We start from the raw sequence: 22,726 nt of genomic DNA, 5'->3' as shown, positions 1-22,726 counted from the left end.
CTATAGAGCTTTCAATGTAGCAGAGAAATCTGTTAAGTCATTGAATAAGCATATAAAAGAAAATCTTTCCAATTTTGAAGTTCCTCAAATACGAACGGCTTCTAAGAAACGTCCACATTTATCACTAGCTATGAAAGTGGAAGCACAAGTAGCCGATATTGATATCAAAGGAGCTGTTAATTTTTTGTCTTCGGATGACTCAGTAGCTTCATGCAATCAAGATGTTGCTGAAGAATAAAAAAAAAACATCTCTCACCATCTCGCGAACTTTTTTTTCCCAGACGCTTTCAAACCGGAAGACTTTTCTTTAATAGTCAATGATCAAAACGTTCGAGAAGCTATCAATCCCTTTCCTAACGGTTCTTCACCAGGTTTAGATGGCATGAACCACAATACTTGAAAGATATTTTATCTTTGTCAACGGGTGAAGCAGGTAAGCAGGGACTAAGAGGTTCAACAAAACTTTTTTATTGTCTGGCCAACTTCCTTCAGAAATTTTTCATTTATTATATGGTGCTACTTTATGTGCCCTTCATAAGAAAGATGGAGGGATTAGACCGATCGCTACAGGAACCGAAGATTGACTTCAAAGCTAGCCTGTTTTCAAAGTCGTAAATTTGTAAATTCGCATTTTTTTCCACACCAACTTGGAGTGGCAACTAAGCTAGGACGCGAAGCAGCAATTCATACCACACGAATCTTTGTGAATAATGACCAAAACCGTGGCAAAATTCTTCGTAAAAAACAAACCAAAACGCCTTTAACTCAGTCGAACGGGATTGTATTCTAAATAAAGTGCAACGTCATACTCCACTTCTTTACCCTTATCTTTATCAATGCTATAGGAATTCTTCAACTTTATTTTTCGGTGATCATTTAATTTGTTCTTCTGTTGGACCTCAGCAAGGAAATCCTTGCGGTGCTATGATTTTTAGTCTTGCCATTCAACCAATTATTTTATCTTTAGTTTCTCAACTGAATATTTGGTATTTAGATGATGGAACCTTAGCTGATTACCCAAAAGTAGTTTTGTCCGACTTTAAGAAAGTTATCAATTTATTTAGAAAAATTGGTTTTGAATTAAACTTTAACAAATGCGAGATCTTTTGCTGTTCTGGAGACACGGATTTAAAAGTCATACAGGAATTTCAAAATTTAGCACCTGGTATTAAAATTTGTGACCGAGGAAGTTTATCTCTTTTAGGCTCTCCAATCTTTGACCAAGGTGTCAAAAACACTGTCAAAAAAACTATAATTAGAGTTGAAAATCTTTTAAACAAAGCTAAATTGCTTAGCAGATACGTGGCTTATATTTTAACCAAGAACTGTCGTTTCGTACCAAAATTTAATTTTTTATTAAGAACAACTCAATTTTAGAAATTTTCTAATTATGGTAATTCAATTGATTCTTCTTTAAAGTCTTCTTTGGAAAGAATAGTTAATTTACGTTTAACTGATTTACAATGTGTCAGTCCACTTTACCGATAAGATTTGGTGGACTGCATTTCCGCTATTTGACTCCCTGCTTTCCTATCTTCAATTCATGGTGTTGAAAAGCTTGTTTCTCTATTACTAAATTCAAAAGATAAGGAGCTTATTATTCACCATTATGATGAAGCTTTAGCAGTCTGTGATGTAGAAAAAGAGAACGAAAGACCAAAAATCCCACAATTTCAGAAGAATTGGGATAATATCAATATCAAACGAATAATTGCCAATGACTTAATTTTTTATTCACCTAGAGACATGGCTCGTTTTAAGGCTTTGCAATGCAGAGAATCAGGATCTTAGTTACATGCAATACCTTCTCCTAATATTGGTACTCTTTTAGATAACACTTCCTTCCAAGTTTGTATTGGTTTAAGATTGGGTTGTAATCTTTGTACACCTCATATTTGCAAATGCAATGCGAAAGTTGACGAAATTGGCATTCACGGTCTAAGTTGTTCCAAAAGCAGTGGTAGATTTTCCAAACACACTGAAATTAATTCTATTATCAACCGGTCTTTGACTTCTATTCATGTTAATTCAACTTTAGAACCAAACGGACTGTCTCAGGATGATGGAAAACGCCCAGATGGGATGACTTTAGTACCATGGATTAAAGGTCATCCATTAGTTTGGAACGTTACCATCGTAGATAGATACACTTGCAGGCAGTTACGTTTTGAAAAGTTCTGAAGTTTCAGGTCTTGTCTCTGAAATGGTTTGCAAACGAAAACATAGCAAATATAGTTCAATTATTTCGTCAAATTATGTATTTAAAGGTTTAGCCTTTGAAACCTTAGGCCCTTGGTGCAAGGAAGCCATCGATTTCATTAATGTCATCGGAAACTGACTTATTGCGGAACAAGGCGATTTAAAATTCCTTTTCGAGAGGATTTCCCTTGCTATTCGACATGGAAACGCTACAAGCATTCGGGGCACTTTTCCAGATTCCGCATTATTATCGGAAATTTTTGTATTGTAAACCAAAAATGTTATGTACTTAAGAATAAATCTAATTTCCATAATAGAGCACTGACTGACGAAACATCGATAAATAGTGAAAGACTCGACTGGTTCATTATTGTGTATTGATTAATCAAGTTAGGAGACAATTACGAATAATAGTTCCGAAGTAGAATCAATTTCGACAGTTGGTTGTGGTCGTTTGTTGAAGACTGTTTCTTTGAAATTAAATGATGAATCCAAAACGAATGAATTGTAAGTTTGTTAAATATAAATAAACAAATTCTTGTGGAATATTTTCAGATGACTGCCTAAAACCGCTCCGTGTGATCGGCAGCAGCATTTTCCAATTCACATTTGTCAAACGCTTGCTGAAGCTAACGCTCATCACCCACTCGACACTCTTACTCCTTCGGCTTTATTACTTCTTTCAAACACCTAACATGGAAGACCTGATTAAATTCGGACCACTCTTCTTGCTAACGTGTTTTGTAATTTGCACCGACAAGTGTCACACTTGAATGCAAGAAATAATTTCAGGCCAACTTTGCGTTCGCCGTTCTCTTGCTCAAAAACCACTTGGTGGATGATATTATGACCGTTATAACCTTGTGGGACATCAGTTCGGCCGGAAACGACGTCAAACTGAGAATCCTAAGTGAATCGAGGAAGATTCACACGTTCGTCGGGATCAACACAGCTCTACCTCTGCTGTATGTCACCCAAATGATGTCCTCACGTGACAACGACAGCGAAGAGATTTTTGTTCAACACATTTTCGACAAGTGGTGTCCCCGTCAAGCGAGTTTTTGGGTTTTCATTTTCAAAATGTCGATGTATTTAGCAGGTCTTGCGATGGTAGCACACGGCTATCAAGTCATTTATGTCACACAACACATCAAATTTCAAATGTACATGCTTAACGTACTCGTCGAGAGACTGGGTAGTGATGTTGAAGATTCACACAATCTCATTCATAATGAAGTTTATCAAAAACAAATTGAGTCGAAGCTGAAGATGATAATAGACAGACACTGCGATCTTATTCGGTAATGCTTTTGAAAAACACTTTTTCTCTTCTACTTTCTTTACATCAATAATTCTTGTGCACATTGTTATCTAAAATGTTAATGGGGTTGGAAATTTGTTTAGTGTAATGTATATATTTCTTGTTTGTAGATGGAAAAGTAACGCTTTGATGCTGATGAGTAATTATATAGTACCCTTTGTCATTATTGGAATCGTTGCTGGCATAAGTATTCTACTTTCATTTTTGCAAGTAAGTACTCATCATAATAAATATTTAACCGCAACGTTCGCAAAATCAGTAAGAAATTGACAAGCAACGAAGATAGATTTCTCCTTACAGATGATTAGATTTTGACAAAAATTTTGCAAATTGTAGGAGGTAATTTTGTGGCGTTCTTTCGTGGCAGCCGTTTCTGTACTGTCTATCATGTTAAGTCTAATTGCAGCTGGACAATATTTAGAAGACGAGGTAAACTAACGCACAGTTCAGAATCTGAGATAAAATTATTTTTGCAGTCGGAAAATATGTTACTAAGATTAGTCACAACGAATTGGTACAATTGGAACACCAGAAACAGAAAGAAATTAGTTCTGATTTTAATTAATGCTGCCATTCCCATCCAAGCGAAATTTTTGGAAGGTTTCATCGTAAACTTTAAACTACTGATGTTTGTGAGTCATATTTGGAACATTTTCTCGTCAATTTTCATTGTGTTTAACTTCACAGATATTCCAGGCTCTTTACTCTATCATGTCGATCGTTGTAAGAATCGCATTCAGTAGAAATTGAAGCAAATGATGAACAAACTACTCAAAATGGATCAATTTGCGAACGGATGTTATTACCTTAGAAATAGGCACATGCATTTTTCTTACTCAAGATAGTTACGTAATTAGTATTAGAATGTGTTTTAAAATCTGCACAGAACAATTAGGATAAAATCTATATAAATAATTGCTTTGAAATTTTGACACAACGTTGCATTCGAATAGGCTCGTGTTGTTGTATTATCTTATTATCTTGATGTTACACCTGTGACAGGTAAAAACATTATTTTTGAACAGTGTCATGTATTTAAATATTAAAATAGAGTTTGAATGTACGCGAATTGGAATCGATTTGAAATGTCAAAAATTTCAAGTGAGACGGCCTTATAGACACCAAAGTGTATATGAATGAAGTTCCCATGATACTACAGGGTGATTTCGAAGTTGAGGGGTTCCTTGTAACACGAGATACTATACATTATTCTTAAGAATTTTAGCCTAAATCTTCTTAGTAAAATGTTTGTATTAACGGAGATAATTGATTGTATATTTTTATTGTTTTCTAAAATTTTGAGTCCGGTCCTGTCTATTTCTCCGCTGTCCTAGATTAATAACTGACGTGGCCCAGGATGGTGTCTTTCTGGAAATCGCTCTGCGTACTCTCTGGACGCCGCAGCTGCATTCTGATAACGTGATAACATTGCCCATACATTAGCAACATATCTGTGAGTTCATTATTTTCGTAATGATAAAGCCATTCCGACTAATTAGATGACAACTCTGACATTATTTTTGATTAACGTCCATGCTCATTTGACTTTTTTTGTCAATTCTAATTTCTAACAAATCAGCGCAAATTTGAGCAGGACCGGTTTCAAAAATTTCAAAAAAATCAACTTGTTGTATCTTCATTGCCGTACACATTTTACTAAGGTGACTTTGACTAAAACTCTTTAGAACAACGCATACTATCACAGATTAAAACGAACACCTCAACTTCGAAAACACCGTGTATAGTTATTTACGAACCAAGTGCGGGAAGACGATGTTCCCGCATGACCGCATTTTTTTAAAGCACGAGCGACGAAAGAGCGAGTGCCTTTAATTAATGCGCGAATGAGCGGAAGATATCTTCACGCAAGTGGGTCGTACAATATTTTTTGTACGAACATTAAATAAAAAAAAATTGTTTTGCTACATTAAACATAAACGAACATGAAACCAAGTAGGCAGTGCTTTGGTTATTACAAACAATTGCTTAAACGTGTTTTCTCCTTCAGATTGTTTAACACACCAACACTATTTATTTAAAATTAACCAAATTAAATATTGTACTTCAAACAAAAGCAATGTTTTATTTTTGACACGGCTAGTCCCAGATTTCTCTCGTCGAATTACATCAGAAATAAAAAGTTCCGGAAAATATTTTTAGTTTCTTCTTAGATTAAAATGTTAAACATAGCTCATGCTAAGATGAAATTTTCATTTCGCTGTTCCAAACACCGGAAACAGTAAAACGTTTTTCTCTCCCCAGTCCTGTTTACCGATTTTCTAATCAAGCAATATCGATTTGGAATTAAGTCCACATTAACAAGAATCATTTTGAAATAATATTTATGTTGATTGGTCCAATTGCAAAACAACTGTCGATAATGCTTCCGAAGTAGAATTATGTTCTCTCAATTCTCTAATCAGTTTTTTCGAACGTTTGTTCAATACTTTTCCAACGTATACAGTACGTAGCTGCTGACAATGAAGAAATGGATTATGACAATAGATAAGTAAATTATGACAATGAAACATCTAAAACTTTAATAAAGATCATTGTGGAAAACGATTATTAAGCTTTTTATCTATTAGGAAGAAGTGGTTTTTGTTTTTCAATCGTTTTTGTGTCTTCTTAACATGATATACAATATATTTTTATTTTCATAAAATACTTAAAGTGGGTACAGGTTGCAAAGACACATTTGTCATTTGCAACAGCATTTTTTCAATATTTCTGACCAAATAAAGGCATAAAGGGACCAAAAAATCATAGTTTGGATTGAATATTGTCCATATAAGTACAGTTTTAAAGTAATTTCAAATGACTAATGCCATAAAAGGGCTGTTGCAAATGACAAGTGTGTCTTTGCAACCTGTACCCACTTTACCTACTTTTTTAAATTCTAAACGAATGTTTAAGTAACGGGTGTTTTTTTAAATCTGGCGTCGAAGTAGGCGTTGAACTGTCGATTGTGAATGCACTATACAGGTTACGGATCACAGATCAGCTGTTTAAATCTTACGCTTTATACGAGTGGTGCGATCTCAATCGACTCTCCAACGCCTACTTCGACGCCAAATTTAAAAAAACACCCTTTATTTTAAAAGGAACTAAAAAACTGAAAATACACACACACACAGTTGTGTTGAAAGTTTTAAAGCGTTTTAAATTAACAAAAAGTTCAAATTCAAACAAATATGTTAAAAAAAAACAAAGTATAACTTCAAACAATTCAAACTTAACCTCACTTACACAATTTTAGAACAATAATTTATCGATCAATAAATCTTATAAAAAATGGAATTAAGAACCATTATTTGGTATTAAAATAATCCTTGACATTGAAAGAATCATTTTGTGATGTTTAACTAGTTCCTAATTTTTGACCAATAATGACTGGTAATTGACCGATCAAGGACCGGTCAACTTTGACCAAAAATAAATGACCGGTCATTTATCCTACTATTTTTCATTAATCAACGATTTTTGCGATTTTGACGTTTTGATGATATTTTGATGTATAAACAACCTAGAACATGCATTGTTTGCACTTACCAACACTGCAGCAGGTAGTGTAGCAGAGTTTTCTATATTTTATATCTCCATAACTGCACAATTACGAATTCTCTTTTTCAAAAGCCGACCTTTTTGGTTATAATTCGCACATCATATTTTTCAAACGTTACTAGGTTTTCTTAGCAACCGTGATTTTACGTGAAATTGAATGTGAATGGAGTTGACGTCTTCTGACACTCTTTGTGAAAAAGTGAATAGAAAGTGTTGAAAAATTTAAAAATGTCCTACCTTGAGTACAAAAAAAGGATGAAGGTCTCATCTTTGATTTGAAATTTTGTCACAAAAAAAAATTTGCGGTCAACGAAAAAATTTTGTAGTCAACTCGTTTGTTAATGGTCGATTAATAATCTCAACTATTAAAGGCACTCACTCGCTACACTCGTTCGTGTTTCGTTTCGATTATTAATCGCCTTCATTAACAAACTAGTTTATTAAATAACTATTATTTATCTATTATTTGTCTGGAGCACCGCAAGGGTCGCGTGTGGGTCCGATGTTGTTCTGCTTTCTGCCATTGATTTATTCAGAATTCCGTCGTGCTCCACTTTTGTCCTGCGCGACTGATTCAAAGCTGTTCCTCGAAACAACACAAGACATACAAGATTGTCATTTATGAATTGTAGGATGTTGGCAATAAAACCATAAAAGGTTTTGATTCGAATGCGGATCTGCTTTTCTCTTTCAGAACGATAAATACGTTGATTGTTTAACACGTTAACACTATTTGTTTAAAACCGATCAAATAAATATTGTAAAATAAAATTGATGTTATGGTTTTTCATCCCTAGTCACAAAATTATCTCGTGGAATCACATTAGAAAGAAAATATAATAATAAATGTTTTTTGAAAAAAATACGATTGTCACCTCAGGCAAAGATTAAAAGTTTTATTACCCCGTTCCGATCACCTGCGTTGGAAATTAAAATCGCTACACCCCTTGGAGATTTTTCTAACAAATTACTATCAACGAATTTACTGAATTTATACGTTACTTAATTTCCACACTGTATAAAAGAATATTTTAAACAATGAATCACCATCAAAGACTTTTAGATTGAAATTTTATCATAGACAAAGTCAACTTGACATTTGGTGCGATTCTGTTTTAAAATTTACCAATATTGCTATACAGGGTGTCTCAAAATTCGCGAATTTCGAATTTAGAGCGGGGTAAGGAAGGACCCAGTGGAGCTCGAAAAATACTTAGAAAAAAAATTCGCTCTTCCTGAAGAAGCTATAAGCACTTTAATTTTGTTCAATACATATATAGCAGCCTTCATATCCACAGTGACAAAATATCGCGCGTTCAAATGAAATCCTGGGCTGAGTAGGCGTTGGAAAAATTAAACCGTTTAGAACAGTGTAAAGTTTGAATTTCCCGCCATTTGACACGAATGACATTTGTTTATGTTTAATCGGGACATAATTGAACATGCTTGTTTTCAGCAAAAGGTGCCCTTATATATTGGCTTCGAGAATAGGAACCGTTAAATTATTCTACTTTTAATGTAAAACATTGCAAAGAAAGAAAAACAGAAAGATTTTTTTGACTCTAAATTTTAGGTTAGTTGTCAACATGTTCCAATTAATCTACGCTTTAAAAAAGCAAAACAATTGACGGTTTCCAACGCCTTCCCAGCCCAGGATTTCATTTAAACGCGCGATACTATTCGAGCTGTTTCCGTTCCATTTTTAAGAAAAATTACAAAGATTTAAGATTTTTTATTTCAAAGTAAATCTATTCTTCAAATAATTGTTTTACGTTATTATTTTCCATAATCATCTACATCTCTAGAAAAATAAAAGAAGCAGACCCACCACGTGCTTTCACTCGATATTATTTGCTTACAGAATAGACAAGAAATTAATTTAATTTTTTCAAATAACCAAAACGTTGCTACTTTGTGACAAAATGGAACCCCGTTTTATAAAAAGAATAGATTGGGAGTTACATTTAATCAGTTCTTGAAGGTGACAAAAAATGTTACTTTGAACATCATTTATTTTCCTCAATGAATAGTGTCGTCTTCAGTGATTTTGTTTTTTTTAAATCTGATTTTGACATTCCGTTACTCTTATTTGTAAATTAATTCGCGAGCACTGACGTACGAAAGTTCAATAAATAGTAGAAGAATTATCGACTGGTTTATCTGCTGTTCAAAAAATCTAATTGGTTGGGTTTTTTATGTCTAATTTTTATTTACATTACCGAGAAGCATTATTAGGTGTATTGATCGATCAAATTAGGAAACAATTACGAATAATATTTCCGAAGCAGAATCAATTTCGACAGTTACAGTCGTGGTCTTTTTGTAGGAGACTCTTTCTTTGAAATTAAATGATGAATCCAAATCGAATGATCTGTAAGTTTATCAAAAATTCTTGTGGAATATTTTCAGATGACTGCTTAAAACCCGTCCGTGTGATTGGCAGCAGCATTTATCAATTCAAATTTGTCAAACGCTTGTTGAAGTTAACGCTCATCACCTACTTCACACTCTTACTCCTTCAGCTTTATTACTTCTTTCTAACACATAACATAGAAGACCTGATCAAATACGGACCACTCTTCTTGCAAATGTGTTTTGTAATTTTTACCCAGAGGTGTTACAATCGAATCTATGAAACGATTTCAGGCGGTCTTTGCTTTCATCGTTATTTTGCTCAAAAACCATATTGTCGAAAATAGCTTGAACGTTATTGAGCTGTGGGACATCAGTTCAGCCGGAAACGACGTCAAACTAAGAATATTGAGAGAATCGAAGCAAATCAACACGTTCGTCGTGATCAACACAGCTCTACCTCTGGTGTGGGCTACCCAAATTTTGTCTTCACGTGACAGTGAAAGCCAAGGGATTTTTGTTCAACATATTTTGGACAAGTTGTGTCCTCGTCAGGCAAATTTTTGGATTGTCATTTTCAAAATAACTCTGTATTTAGCAGGGCTTGTGATGGAAGTACACGGTTACCAAGTCATTTATGCCACACAACACATCAAATTTCAAATATATATGCTTAACGCACTCATCGAGAGGCTGAGTAGTGATGATGAAGATTCACACAATCTCATTTGTGATGATGTTTATCAAGAACAGATTGAGTCAAAGCTGAGGATGATAATAGACAGACACTGCGAGCTGATTCGGTAACGCTTTAAAAAGACTTTTGTAACAATTATTGTTTCCACACTTTTTCTCGTCGACTTTTATTATCATATCACTAATTGTTGTTCACTTTGTTATCTAAAATTATCCATATTATAGTCGTTCAAGAAATTACCACTGTCAATGACATTACAATAATGTATACATTTCTTGTCTGCAGTTGGAAAAATAACTCTTTGATGTTGATGAGTAATCTTATAATACCATTTATAATTTTTGGTATCGTTATTGGCATAAGCATCGTACTTTCATTTTTGCAAGTAAGTTGTGATCAATTACTCTTCTACTGGATCATCATGAAGGGAGCATCATCTCATTTTTTTCTAATTCCATTTACTTATTTATTTTATCTACGACCATTAAATAATACGTGTATTATTTACGTAACTATAGGTACATTATGCTAGTCATAAATTACACCCGTGACTTATTATAAATGGTGATTAAAAATCTTGCCTGCGGCTCGTTTTTTAACTTTCACCCTCGTGGATTATGATAGGCATTATTAGCTCGTCAAATAATATACTATTATTTATGTCGTTTTATGACTTAATAAAGCACTAATTTGGTCCGACAGAAAACAACATAATTTTGTGAATTGTAGGAAGTGATTTTGTGGCATTCTTTTGTGATAGCCCTTGCTGTCTTTTCTACCATGTTAAGTCTAATTGCAGCTGCACAATCTTTAGAGGACGAGGTAAACTAACGCACTGTCCAGAATCCAATGTAAAATCATGTTTGCAGTCGGAGACAATGTTTTTAAAATTAGTGACAACGAACTGGTATAACTGGAACACCAGAAACAGAAAGAAATTGGTTCTGATTCTGATGAATGCCGCCAATCCAATCCAAGTGAAATTTTCGGAAGGTTTCATCGTAAACTTTAAACTACTGATGTTTGTGAGTCACATTTTGGAACTTTTTCTCGTCAATTTTTATTGCGTTTAACTTCACAGATATTCAAGGCTCTCTACTCTGCTCTGTCGATCCTTGTAAAAGTCGCATACAATAGAACTTAAAACAGACATACGTTCAATGATGCACAGGCTGCTCCTAATACATCCGTTTCTGAATCTAGGTTACTAACTAAGATATAGGCACATACCTACGTCTTTGATGTTTTTTCAAACTTTCTCCTTAAGATAGTTAAGTACATTAGTAATAGAATGTTTTTTAAAATGATGCACAGAAGATTTAGGCTAGAATTGAATGTAAAAGTGTTGCCTATTTAAGACAATTTAAAAAAAATAGTTTGATGTAACAATGGAAGGTGAGCATTAATTTCGATAAATTGTGGGTTGTGTAATGGGCTCGTGTGGGTCTGGCTTTTTTGTTTTTTGTCAACAATGAAAGGTTCTGATTCGAATTTGAACCTGCCTTTCTCTTTTAGAGCGATAAATACATTGATTGTTGCAAAGTGATCAAATAAATATTGTAAAATAAAATTGAAATTTTGTTTTTTTTATTCCTAGTGACTAAATTATTTCGTTGAATCACATTCGAAATTTAAAGTGCCAGAAACTATAGTTTATTTTCAAACGGTCGAAAATCGCGTCTTTCTGTAAATCCATAGAAACGGTTAAAGTGGCATTTTTTTCTGAGCGGAGTAGAAATACTTCAAGTCCTAGGAGTAGAAGTGTCCCAGAGGCGGCTCGACCGAGTCAAGTGCAAAGTCAGTTGAAGCATTTGTCACACTTTATTTGCAATTACAACTATCAATAAGGTACATGAAATATTTAACAATTAAATTATCCCTCATAAAATATAGCCTCTAAGAAAGCGAAATAACGAAATTATTATCCAATATTTAACCGGTGCCACTGTGGTATGTAACGAGCCGTTCGTTGTGGGCGTGTCCATGCAGTCAGATGTGATGTCAAAATTAGAAATAGCGCAAGCAAGATGATCGTTCAGTGTTAAAAAGTAAACAGTTGTAAGTTGTAATCGTTTGCTATTCACGTTTTGATAATTTTTGTTATATTTAGCGAATGTCTGAAGTATGTCCGATGCCATTGAAAACAAAATGCATCGCACGGTTCCAGAATTGACGCAGATCGCGGCAAACTCTATGCAGATCCCACCACAGTTCCGGGCGATATCTACATAATTGCTCCTGATGGAAAGTATATGGCTACATAGATAAAATTTCTGAGTTCCTTAGACTACAGGAAGAATTATAAAGTATTACTACTCTTTATGCTATAATCTATTATTCTGCTTTTTGAAAAAAATACAGTTGCCTCAGGCTAAAATTAAAAGTCCTATTACCCCGTTCCAATCACCTGAATCACTAAAAAGTTTCTGTTTACGGATTTTTTCCAACATAACTTTCGATCGTCCACGCTAACAATAATCATTATCAAATTATATGTTGATTGATCCAATTGCAAAACAACTGTCGATAATAATGGTTCCGAAGTAGAAAGACGTGCGTTGGATTCCGTGACAACATTTTGTGAAGCGTTTGATCAATTCTTTTCAGACATATGTAAAGGAGAGAAATTACGAATTCAATTGAATTGATTCAGTCCTTCAAAAGTGACAAAAAAATGCTGCTCGAAATTTCGATTCCGCGACTCTTTTTTATGATCATGGAAAAAATCAGATTCAACACGCATGAGCAAATGTGCACTTAATCACTTGTACGTTTGCGGTCCTCGCCTTCGGCTCAGACGCCCAACCTCCGTACTCGTGATTAAACGCACTACTTTGCTCACTTGTATTGAAAATAGCTATTATATCCTCCATTCATAATAAATGTGATAATTTGGATTCTACTTTTTGTTCTTTCTTAGGTTAAATAAATAAACAGAACTATCAGGTTTATCGGGCAAGGAATTTATAGCCAATAAAAACCACAAGCGGACTTCAAGGGTCACCTTGACAAATTCCTCTTCAATTTGACACTGACTCTGATTATAGATTTTAATCGTGATCTGGAGACCAGTTGAGAAGAGACCCAGAGGTAGACCAAGGATAAGATGGAAGGACATTAGAAGGGTAAGAATAGAGGACTGGAGAGGAAGACCTGGGCAAAAACCATTCGAGAAGCTAAGGACCACGGCAGAATAGAGAGGAGAGTTACAAGGGAGAAGACCAAGGCAGAGTGATTCTCCGCAAGAAAAATGGAATGGAAAAACTCCACAAGATGGGCTGCCTCAATTCGATATCGAATAAACGCTTATTTATATTGTCGGTAAAAAAGTAATTGATCCATATTTGAATGAATCTTTTATATCGGAATCATCTGGTTTTAAACCAAAAATTCCGGCAATTCTGAAGATTTTTTGCATCTAATTAAAACGTTGCTGGCAATGTAGCAAAATTTAACATACTTGGAAAAGAGAACAAATTGCGAATTAAACTGAATTGGTTCAGTTCTGAAGGTGACGAAAAATGGTACTTTTTTCCAAACAACCACTCATATTAATTGTCACTGTCACGCTTGAACTGTGTCGCCTTCGGTGACCTTTAAGTCCTTTGTATCGCATTTTGAAAATACGCTACTCTTGTTTGCAAACTACTTCTTGAACAAGAAAAATAGCACAAAATGTTCGACTGGATCATCCTACTCTTCGAAAAAGCGAATGGGTTATGTGTCCTTTATCTATAATTTTTTTCCTTAACAAGAAGCATTATTATTTGATTATTTGATCAATAAAATTAGGAAACAGCTACCTACGAAGTTCCGAAGTAAATATAATCAATTTCGACAGTTGGTTGTGGTCGTTTGTTGAAGACACTTTCTTTGAAATGACGTGATGAATCCAAATCGAATGAACTGTAAGTTTGCAAAAATGAATAAACAAATTCTTGGGGAACGTTTTCAGCCGACTGCCTAAGACCAGTCCGCGTGATCGGCAGCAACATTTATCAATTCAAATTTGTCAAATGCTTGCTTAAGTTAACACTCACCACCTACGCCACACTGTTACTCCTTCAGCTTTACTACTTCTTTCAAACACCCAGCATGGAAGAGCTGATTAAATACGGACCTCTCTTCCTGAAAATGTGTTTCGTAATTTGCACCCGCAAATGTCACACATGTATGCAAGAAATGATTTCAGGTGTCCTTTGCGTTCGCCGTTCTCTTGCTCAAAAACCATATGGTCGATGATGTTATGACCGTTATAGACTTGTGGGACATCAGTTCGGCCGGAAACGACGTCAAACTGAGAATTCTGAGAGAGTCGAGGCAGATTAACGCGTTCGTCGTGGTCAACACAACGTTGATGGTGCTGTGGAGCACCAGTCACGTTTTGTCACGTCAGAATGACCCCGAAGTGATTTTTATTCAAGTTATTTTCGACAAGCTGTGTCCCCGGGAGGCCAATATTTGTGTTTTTATTTTCAAAATGACGCTGTATTTGGGGGGGCTTGCGATGGTAGCACATACGTATCAATTTATTTATGCCACGCAACAAGTCAAATTTCAAATGTATCTGTGTAACGCACTCATCGAAGGGCTCAATGGTAAATTAGAAGAACCTGAGGATCCCATCCGTGATAAAATTTATCAAAAGGAAATCGAGTCAAAACTGGAGATGATAATAGACAGGCACTGCGTATTTCTTCAGTAAGATTTCTTCATTTTTGGGTTCTCAGAAAGTCGATACAGGAACACTCCCAAATGCATTTTTCAATTTTTGTTCTTTCATCAGTTTATCAAAAACAAATTATCAAAATTTTATTTTAATTGAAATGTATCATTTGATAACTGCATCAGATAAGCTTACTGTGAAAAGAAATACTTCTATTATCCACTTCACTTATAAATTTAAATTGTTTACAGATGGAAAAATAACACTTTGATGCTGATGAGTAATCTGATAATACCATTCACTATTTGTGCTATCCTCGTCGGAATAGGCATTGTGCTTTCATTCTTACAAGTAAGTTGTTTTGCTTCTGCCAACTTATTTATTTGATCTATAAATAATCAATTAATAATCAAAGAAACTGAATTTGAAATTTTTTTCTTGTAATTTTGTAAATTGTAGGAAGTGATATCGTGGCGTTCTTGTTTGGTTGCTGTCGTTGGGCTCTTTACCATATCAAGTCTGATCACGGCGGGTCAACGTCTCCAGGACGAGGTATACGTAAGTTACACAATTATTTTATATGCAGGTTCTTTTACAGTCAGAAAACATGTTCCTAAAATTTACGGCAACCGAATGGTACACTTGGAACATCAGAAACAGAAGGAAACTAGTTCTGATTTTGATCAATGCAGCCAATCCCATCAATCTGAAATTTTCGGAAGGTTTTGTTATAAACTTTGACCTTCTGATGTTCGTGAGTAACATTTTAAAACTTTTTCTCGTCAGTTTTTCATTTTGTTTTGCTTTACAGATATGCAAATCTCTCTACTCCATACTGTCGATTCTTGTCAAGGTGAAATATAATTAAATCTGACTGCATTCAATGTGTAGAAATGATTCTAATGGTTATTTGTGTATCACGGTCAAAAAGTGCATCTTTATTGTCCGAGTTTGAGTTTTCTGGTCGAGGCGCAGCCGAGGCTTGAAAACAGACGACAAGAAAAGGCACTTTTTGATAGAACTACAAAGTAAAAGATATTATTGGAAACATTCCAAACTGATTTTGTTTCTACCTTTTCCAAATAAATAAATTTATTAATATATAGGGTGTCGCTGCAAAGACTTTCGAGCCTAATATCTCGGTTATTTTTCAATGGATTTTTGTGAAATTTAAAATGTAGTTATTTTAGACGGTGAAGAGTAAAATCCCATTAATGCAATTACCCAAGTCTTAAAAACGTAATTTTTACATGCCTTTTTAAAATTTGGATGGTGTTCCACGAGAAAACGAACTGCGTCATTGAAGTTCTTACGATACTCTCCATAGGCAAAAATTGTTTCCTTTTTCAACAATATTGAAATTTCTGCCATTGTAGTATATTTTTAGAGTATTTTCAATAAATTTACACAATTTGACTTTTCTAAAAAAACGCGCCCACTTTTGATAGATTTTAAGGGGTGTACAAAATGTTACTTGACAACTTTTCATCAATTGTTTCAAAAGTTAACTGCTCAAATACTTTCAAAATTTAGATTCATTTTTAACAACAAAACCTAATATTTTTGTGGCAAAAAAGTGTGTCATGCCTCTGTCAACATCATTTGATAATTCTCTTGACGAAACTAATAGTTGTCTGAATCTAAATATCCTCAAGACACAAGATTTCGTCCACGAACAACACATTGAAAAATTAGTGACAAAGATTTAACTGATGCAGATCCTTGGAACGCTAATTTTAATGTTGAAAAGAAATTCGGAAATGTCAAGAAATGCCATCATAAAATTTCTGGAGAAAAATTAGTTTTTCGATGTGAAGATTGCAAACAGGAATTTTAAAAACGAAAAGGGCCTTAAAATTCATAGAACAAGAATTCATGGACTAATGACCTAATCGTTTTCGTTCAAATCATTTTCTTCCGAAATTAATAAAACAAGAAGGAAAAATAAAGAAATTAATAACACTCTATCTAATCCATCTAATTCCACGTTTTATGAGAAGCACTTTGGATCTCAAAATAGTCATTCTAGTGGACCTCAAAGATTACCTTGTACTTTATGTCCTGGAAAATCTTTTAAGGATAATAACAAATTGAAAACTCGCGTAGATAAGTATCATATCGATAATAACTTATCAACTTCTTCTACTTTCTCTTCAACCGAATCAATCACAAAATTTCTTATTAATCTAAAACATCAGTTACCAACAATTAGAAGATTACCAAAAGCTTGTAGACATTAAGCTGCTGATAAATTATGCTCCATTATTAATAATTCTCTTTCGTCCAAATCAATCTCTTCCTTTGAGAATCTTTTGCTTTTCTCTTATAGAGCTTTCAATGTAGCATAGAAATCTGATAATTCATTGAATAAGCATATAAAAAAAATCTTTCCAATTTTGAAGTTCCTCAAATACGAACCGCTTCTAAGAAACGTACACATTTATCACTAGCTAAGAAAGTGGAAGCAAAAGTAGCCGATTTTGATATCAAAGAAGATGTTAAATTGTTGTCCTCGGATGACTCATTAGCTCCATTCATTGAAGATGTTGCTGAAGAATAAAAAAAAACATTCTTCACCATCTCGCGAACTTTTTTCGGGCTTGCTTCCTCCAGCTTGCCTTGGTTCACCGCCGGGAATCGGAGCACGAAGCAATACTTCATAAGGGAACTTAAAAGTGAAATAAAAAGATACAAAGGAATGAAATCGTGTTACTTCATGATGTTTGCGTCTCAAGCGTATTTACATTTGTTGCTTACAGAATAGACAAGGAATTAATTTATTTTTTGCAAGTGACGAAAACGTTGCTACTTTGTGGCAAAATGTAACCCGTTTAAAGAAAAGAAGAGTTTGGGAGTTAAATTTAATCACTTCTTGAAGGTGACGAAAAATGCTACTTTGAACACCATTTATTTTCCACAACCACTGTCACGCTTGAATTGTGTCGTCTTCAGTGATTTTGCTTTTTTTTAAATATGATTTTGACATTCCGTTACTCTCAGAGGTGTGAGTGAGAGAGAGAGAGAGAGAATGTAAATTACGAATTAATTAGAACAGTTTTGGCTAATCAAATCAATGTAGAACAATTTTTAGAAGTAGCAGATCAACGGAATTTAGCTGCATGACATGGCACTTGCGTAACAGCCTTTCAAGCCCAATTTAGGTTTCAAAATAATGTTAATTTGTTTCATTTTAATTCTGTTTGTTTAATTTTAATTCTGTTTAATTCTTGGTGCGTCTTTACTAAATTCACACTGTTTGTTAGGACCAAACGCCACCACACTCGATTATTTGTTAAATAAAATTTAAGTGAATTGTGTTCAACCGTTTTAATTCCATTTTTTGAAAAAACCTTCCGAAGGTGGGGCCTCTCGTTAGAACCTAATTAAACAAAATGAAAAATAAAATACAACGTGGGATCCATAAATATTTCTTTTCTCATTATTTTTGTTTTGTATTTTTCCAAAAAAATTTATCCGAGGGAATGCGGCAACCAACAATACACCAAATGAGGGAGGAAAGTTTTATCGAGGAAAAGTCAAGGAAGTAGAAACGTTTAACTACTTTGTGGAAAAATGTAACCCGTTTCAAAAAAGAAGAGATTGGGAGTTAAATTTAAGCAGTTTTTGATGATGACGAAAAATGCTACTTTGAACACAATTTATTTTCCACAACCACTGTCACGCTTGAATTGTGTTGTCTTCAGTGCTTTTGATTTATTTTTTTTAAATCTGATTTTGACATTTCGTCACTCTTATTATTAATTCGTGAGCACTAACGTACAAAACTTCAATAAATAATAATTGGTTTTCTACGTCTAATTTTTATTTACATTAGCAAGAACCATTATTAGGTGTATTGATCGATCAAATTAGGACACAATTACGAATAATATTTCCGAAGTAGAAGCAATTTCTACAGTTACAGTCGTGGTCTTTTTGTTGGAGACTCTTTCTTTGAAACTAAATGATGAATCCAAATCGAATGATCTGTAAGTTTATCAAAAATTCTTGTGCAGTATTTTCAGATGACTGCTTAAAACCCGTGCGTGTGATTGGCAGCAGCATTTATCAATTGAAATTTGTCAAACGCTTGTTGAAGTTAATGCTCATCACCTACTCAACACTGTTACTCCTTCAGCTTTATTATTTCTTTCTAACACCTAACATAGAAGACCTGCTTAAGTACGGACCACTCTACTTGCAAATGTGTTATGTAATTTTTACCAAGAGGTGTTACAATTGAATATATGAAACGATTTCAGGCGGTCTTTGCTTTCATCGTTATTTTGCTCAAAAACAATATTGTCGAAAATAGCATGAAAGTTATAGACCTGTGGGACATCAGTTCAGCCGGAAACGACGTCAAACTGAGAATCGCGAGAGAGTCGAAGCAAATCAACATGTTCGTCGTAATCAACACAGCTCTCACTCTGCTGTGGGGCACCAATATTATGTCTTCACGTGACAACGACAGCGAACAGATTTTTTTTCAACATATTTTGGATAAGTTGTGTCCCCATCTGGCCAATTCTTATGCATTCATTTTAAAAATGACGCTATATTTAGCGGGGCTTGCGATGGAAGTACACAGTTACCAAATTATTTATATCACACAACACATCAAATTTCAAATGTACATGCTTAACGCACACATCGAGAGGCTGGGTAGTGATGTTGAAGATTCACACAATCCCATTCGTGATGATGTTTATCAAGAACATATTGAGTCAAAACTGAAGATGATAATAGACAGACACTGCGATCTTATTCGGTAACGCTTTAAACACTTTTGTAACAATTATTCTTTCCACAATTTTTCTCGTCGACTTTTATCATCACATCACTAATTGTTGTTCATTAAAAATTATCAAAAATGTCTTATGTGCTTATTTTAGGCCACTAACGGGGTTAGAAAATTGTCCAGCGCTGTTGAATTATTATTGGACTAAAAAATATCAACTGGTATGGTTTTTGTAGTACCGTGCCTTCAAATAAATTCGGAATTAGAGTAGGCTGTGATTTATATATTTCATCTATTAATGGTTGGTAGACTGTTTACCACTAACAGTTCTCAACAGTTCTATGCCACGATCAGAACACGTGTACTGTGCTGTCCAAGGTCACTGCTGTGGATCAACAAAATTCCAAACAAAAGAGGTTATGTTGTTAAGCTTTGCGTGTTTGTGATTGGTTTACTTATTTTAGTTTAATCAGTGATACCAACACATAATGCATTTAGCATGAATTTTTCCAGAAGTTTACCCCAAGCAATTTCAGGTTTTTTCGTCAATTGAAATCTGAATAACAGGTTAAAAATTTAAATAAGTCAAAAATAATACAAGCTTTAGTTATTAATATTCAAAAAAAAACGATTAAAAAAATTCAGTACAACATATTTGGCGCCCTCTATCGACAAACTCGCAAAACATTCACTTTACTCACTAGTGAGAAAATATTGTTTCCTCACTAGTGATTCAATTGCCATCTTTGCTCACTATTTTCAGTGAGCAAAGACCACTGAAATCAATGATCATGGAAAAAATTATTTATTTGTAACTGAAAGAAATCACCATTGTCAATGACGTTAAAATAATGTATATATTTGTTGTCTGCAGATGGAAAAACAATACTTTGATGCTGATAAATAATTTTATAATTCCATTTGTCACTGGTGGTATCGTTATGGGGATAAGCATTGTACTGTCATTTTTGCAAGTAAGTTGTCATCAATTACTCTGCTACTGGATCATCATCAAGCAAACGTCATCTTGTTTTATTCTGATTCCATTCACCTATTTATTTTGTTTACGCCGTTAGATATAAAGCACTAATTTGGTCTTCATTAATATCGGCTATACGAATTTTTTGAGAGCCAAAATTAGCACTCTTAATAGGTAGGAAATGTACTAAACAATTACGAATAAATTCGATTTAACTACTTTTTCTTTAAATGTTACGTTCGCAAATTCAGTAACGACTCTCAAGATAGATTTCTCTTTGCAGCTTATTGTTGATTTGCATTTATTCTTGCTAATTGATCAATCCGACAAAAAACAATGTATGTAATTTTATGTATTGTAGGAAGTGATTTTGTGGCGTTCTTTTGTGTTAGCCTTTGTTGCGTCGTGTAGCATGATAAGCCTAATTGCAGCTGGACAATCTTTAGAGGACGAGGTAAACTAACGCACTGTCCAGAATCTGGTGTAAAATTATTTTTGCAGTCGGAAAATATGTTACTGAAATTAGTAACAACGAATTGGTATAATTGGAACACCAGAAACAGAAAGATATTGGTTCTAATTCTGATGAATGCCGCCAATCCAATCAATCTAAAATTTTCGGAGGGTTTCATCGTAAACTTTAAACTACTGATGTTTGTGAGTTACACATTTTGGAACATTTTCACGTCAATTTTCGTTGTTTTTAACTTCACAGACATTCCAGACTCTTTACTCTGCCCTGTCGATCCTTGTAAATGTCGTATACAATAAGACATAAATACTTATTTACGTGACGCGCTTAGTAAGTTAATCTTTACGGGTGAGCTGGAAAGTTTGTGGGACGAGCGACGAAGGAGTGAGCCCAACTACATCGAATAATTTAGACACAGCATTGTAGACTATACTAATATTATCGAAACTTCAAGACCAATAACAAGGGAAATAGAAATTACTAGTGCCTTAAAATTTGAAAACTGCAAATTTGAAGATTGTAATTTTCATGTAACTGAAGGAAAAGAGAAATAAATGAGTTCATGTCCAATTTTTTTTTATGATCTGCTTGAAGATAAAATAGTATATATCATTCAGAGTAGAAGGGCCTTTTGTGCTCCTAGTTGCCAATCTCTGGGCGTTGCACAAAAAAACTCACTTTTACTCTTAATAATAAAATCTACTATTTTTTGTGTGTCGTCAGCAAAGACCGAGGGAAAAAGATATTGTAGGAAAAAATCAGCAATAGAGGAGAGACCAAGAGACCAACAGAAGCAGAAATTTACTATTTGCAATACAATAACAGGACAATTATCGGTTTTGTCGGTTTCGTTGCTAACTTACTAAACAGGCAATTGCTTAATTATAACAGAATCAATAGAAACTCTGATATCTTTGTTCGAGATTTTCTGTTCAAAGGAATAGTAAAATGGTTTCTCATTATATTACCTAAATCATCCATTAAATATCTTAACAAAATGTAGTTCACTGAACGTAGTAATAATAATCTAGCAGCTATATTAATATGAAAGCAGTGGTATCATTCTATCAGTGCAGTTAAGCAATTTCAGCCGTCGACAGTGTTTGGATGGGTGACCGCCGAACGAAACCACAACGTCAATACTTCGTAGCTCTTTACCTAACTTTTATTATTGTCTGTAATGAAGTAAATGATAATAGGACAAAGACAGTCCTTTCAAAGGAATTATCACTACTTGAAGGAAGTATCCGTAATGATAATTAAGTAAGCAAAGTTGTGTAGTTGTAGCTCGAAAAAAATCAATATCCCTCGTGATTATCTGCGTCTTAAATTAACGAGCAGGGTTGTTATATTGATTGATCAAATTACTAAACAACTTTCGACAATGGTTGCCATGAAGAATTAAATTCAGGCAGTTATTGCGATTGATTTGTTCTTTCTTCGAACATTTTCTTTCTTTCAGTTGTCAAGAACGGTTCAAAGACCTAGCAGTAGCTGTTTTGATCGGATGAATTTGTAAGTGTATCAATTATCAATTAACAAAACCTTGTGCAACCTTTCCAGTCAACTGCTTAGAACAGGATCCTGTCTAGACCGCGACATTTATCAATCTACCCAAGTTAACACTCACCATCTACTGCTGGTCATCCGGTTTCGTTTCTTCTATCAAACATCAAACATAGAAGACCTCAACACACTTCGTGCGTTTCGTAGTTTTGACCAACCAGTATCAGTT

General features: G+C 34.3%; 1 protein-coding gene and 2 long non-coding RNA genes across 3 annotated transcripts in view; 2 read left to right on the top strand and 1 right to left on the bottom strand.

The window, feature by feature from the left end:
- The window catches only part of LOC138127863 (ly6/PLAUR domain-containing protein 6B-like), a 161,443-nt gene that overhangs the window by 47,177 nt on the left and 91,540 nt on the right, over positions 1 to 22,726 (bottom strand). The gene's annotated exons all lie outside the window — the stretch shown is intronic.
- The window catches only part of LOC138127864 (uncharacterized), a 131,745-nt gene that overhangs the window by 82,286 nt on the left and 26,733 nt on the right, over positions 1 to 22,726 (top strand). The window lies entirely within an intron of this gene.
- LOC138128263 (uncharacterized) lies at positions 15,259 to 15,747 on the top strand. Its single transcript, XR_011158574.1, has 3 exons — positions 15,259 to 15,351; positions 15,398 to 15,553; positions 15,611 to 15,747. It is a non-coding gene; the product is annotated as an uncharacterized lncRNA (long non-coding RNA).

This window comes from Tenebrio molitor, chromosome 4 (genome assembly GCF_963966145.1).
Source record: "Tenebrio molitor chromosome 4, icTenMoli1.1, whole genome shotgun sequence".
NCBI lineage: Eukaryota > Metazoa > Arthropoda > Insecta > Coleoptera > Tenebrionidae > Tenebrio > Tenebrio molitor.
This window is presented reverse-complemented; position numbering and strand designations above follow the sequence as displayed.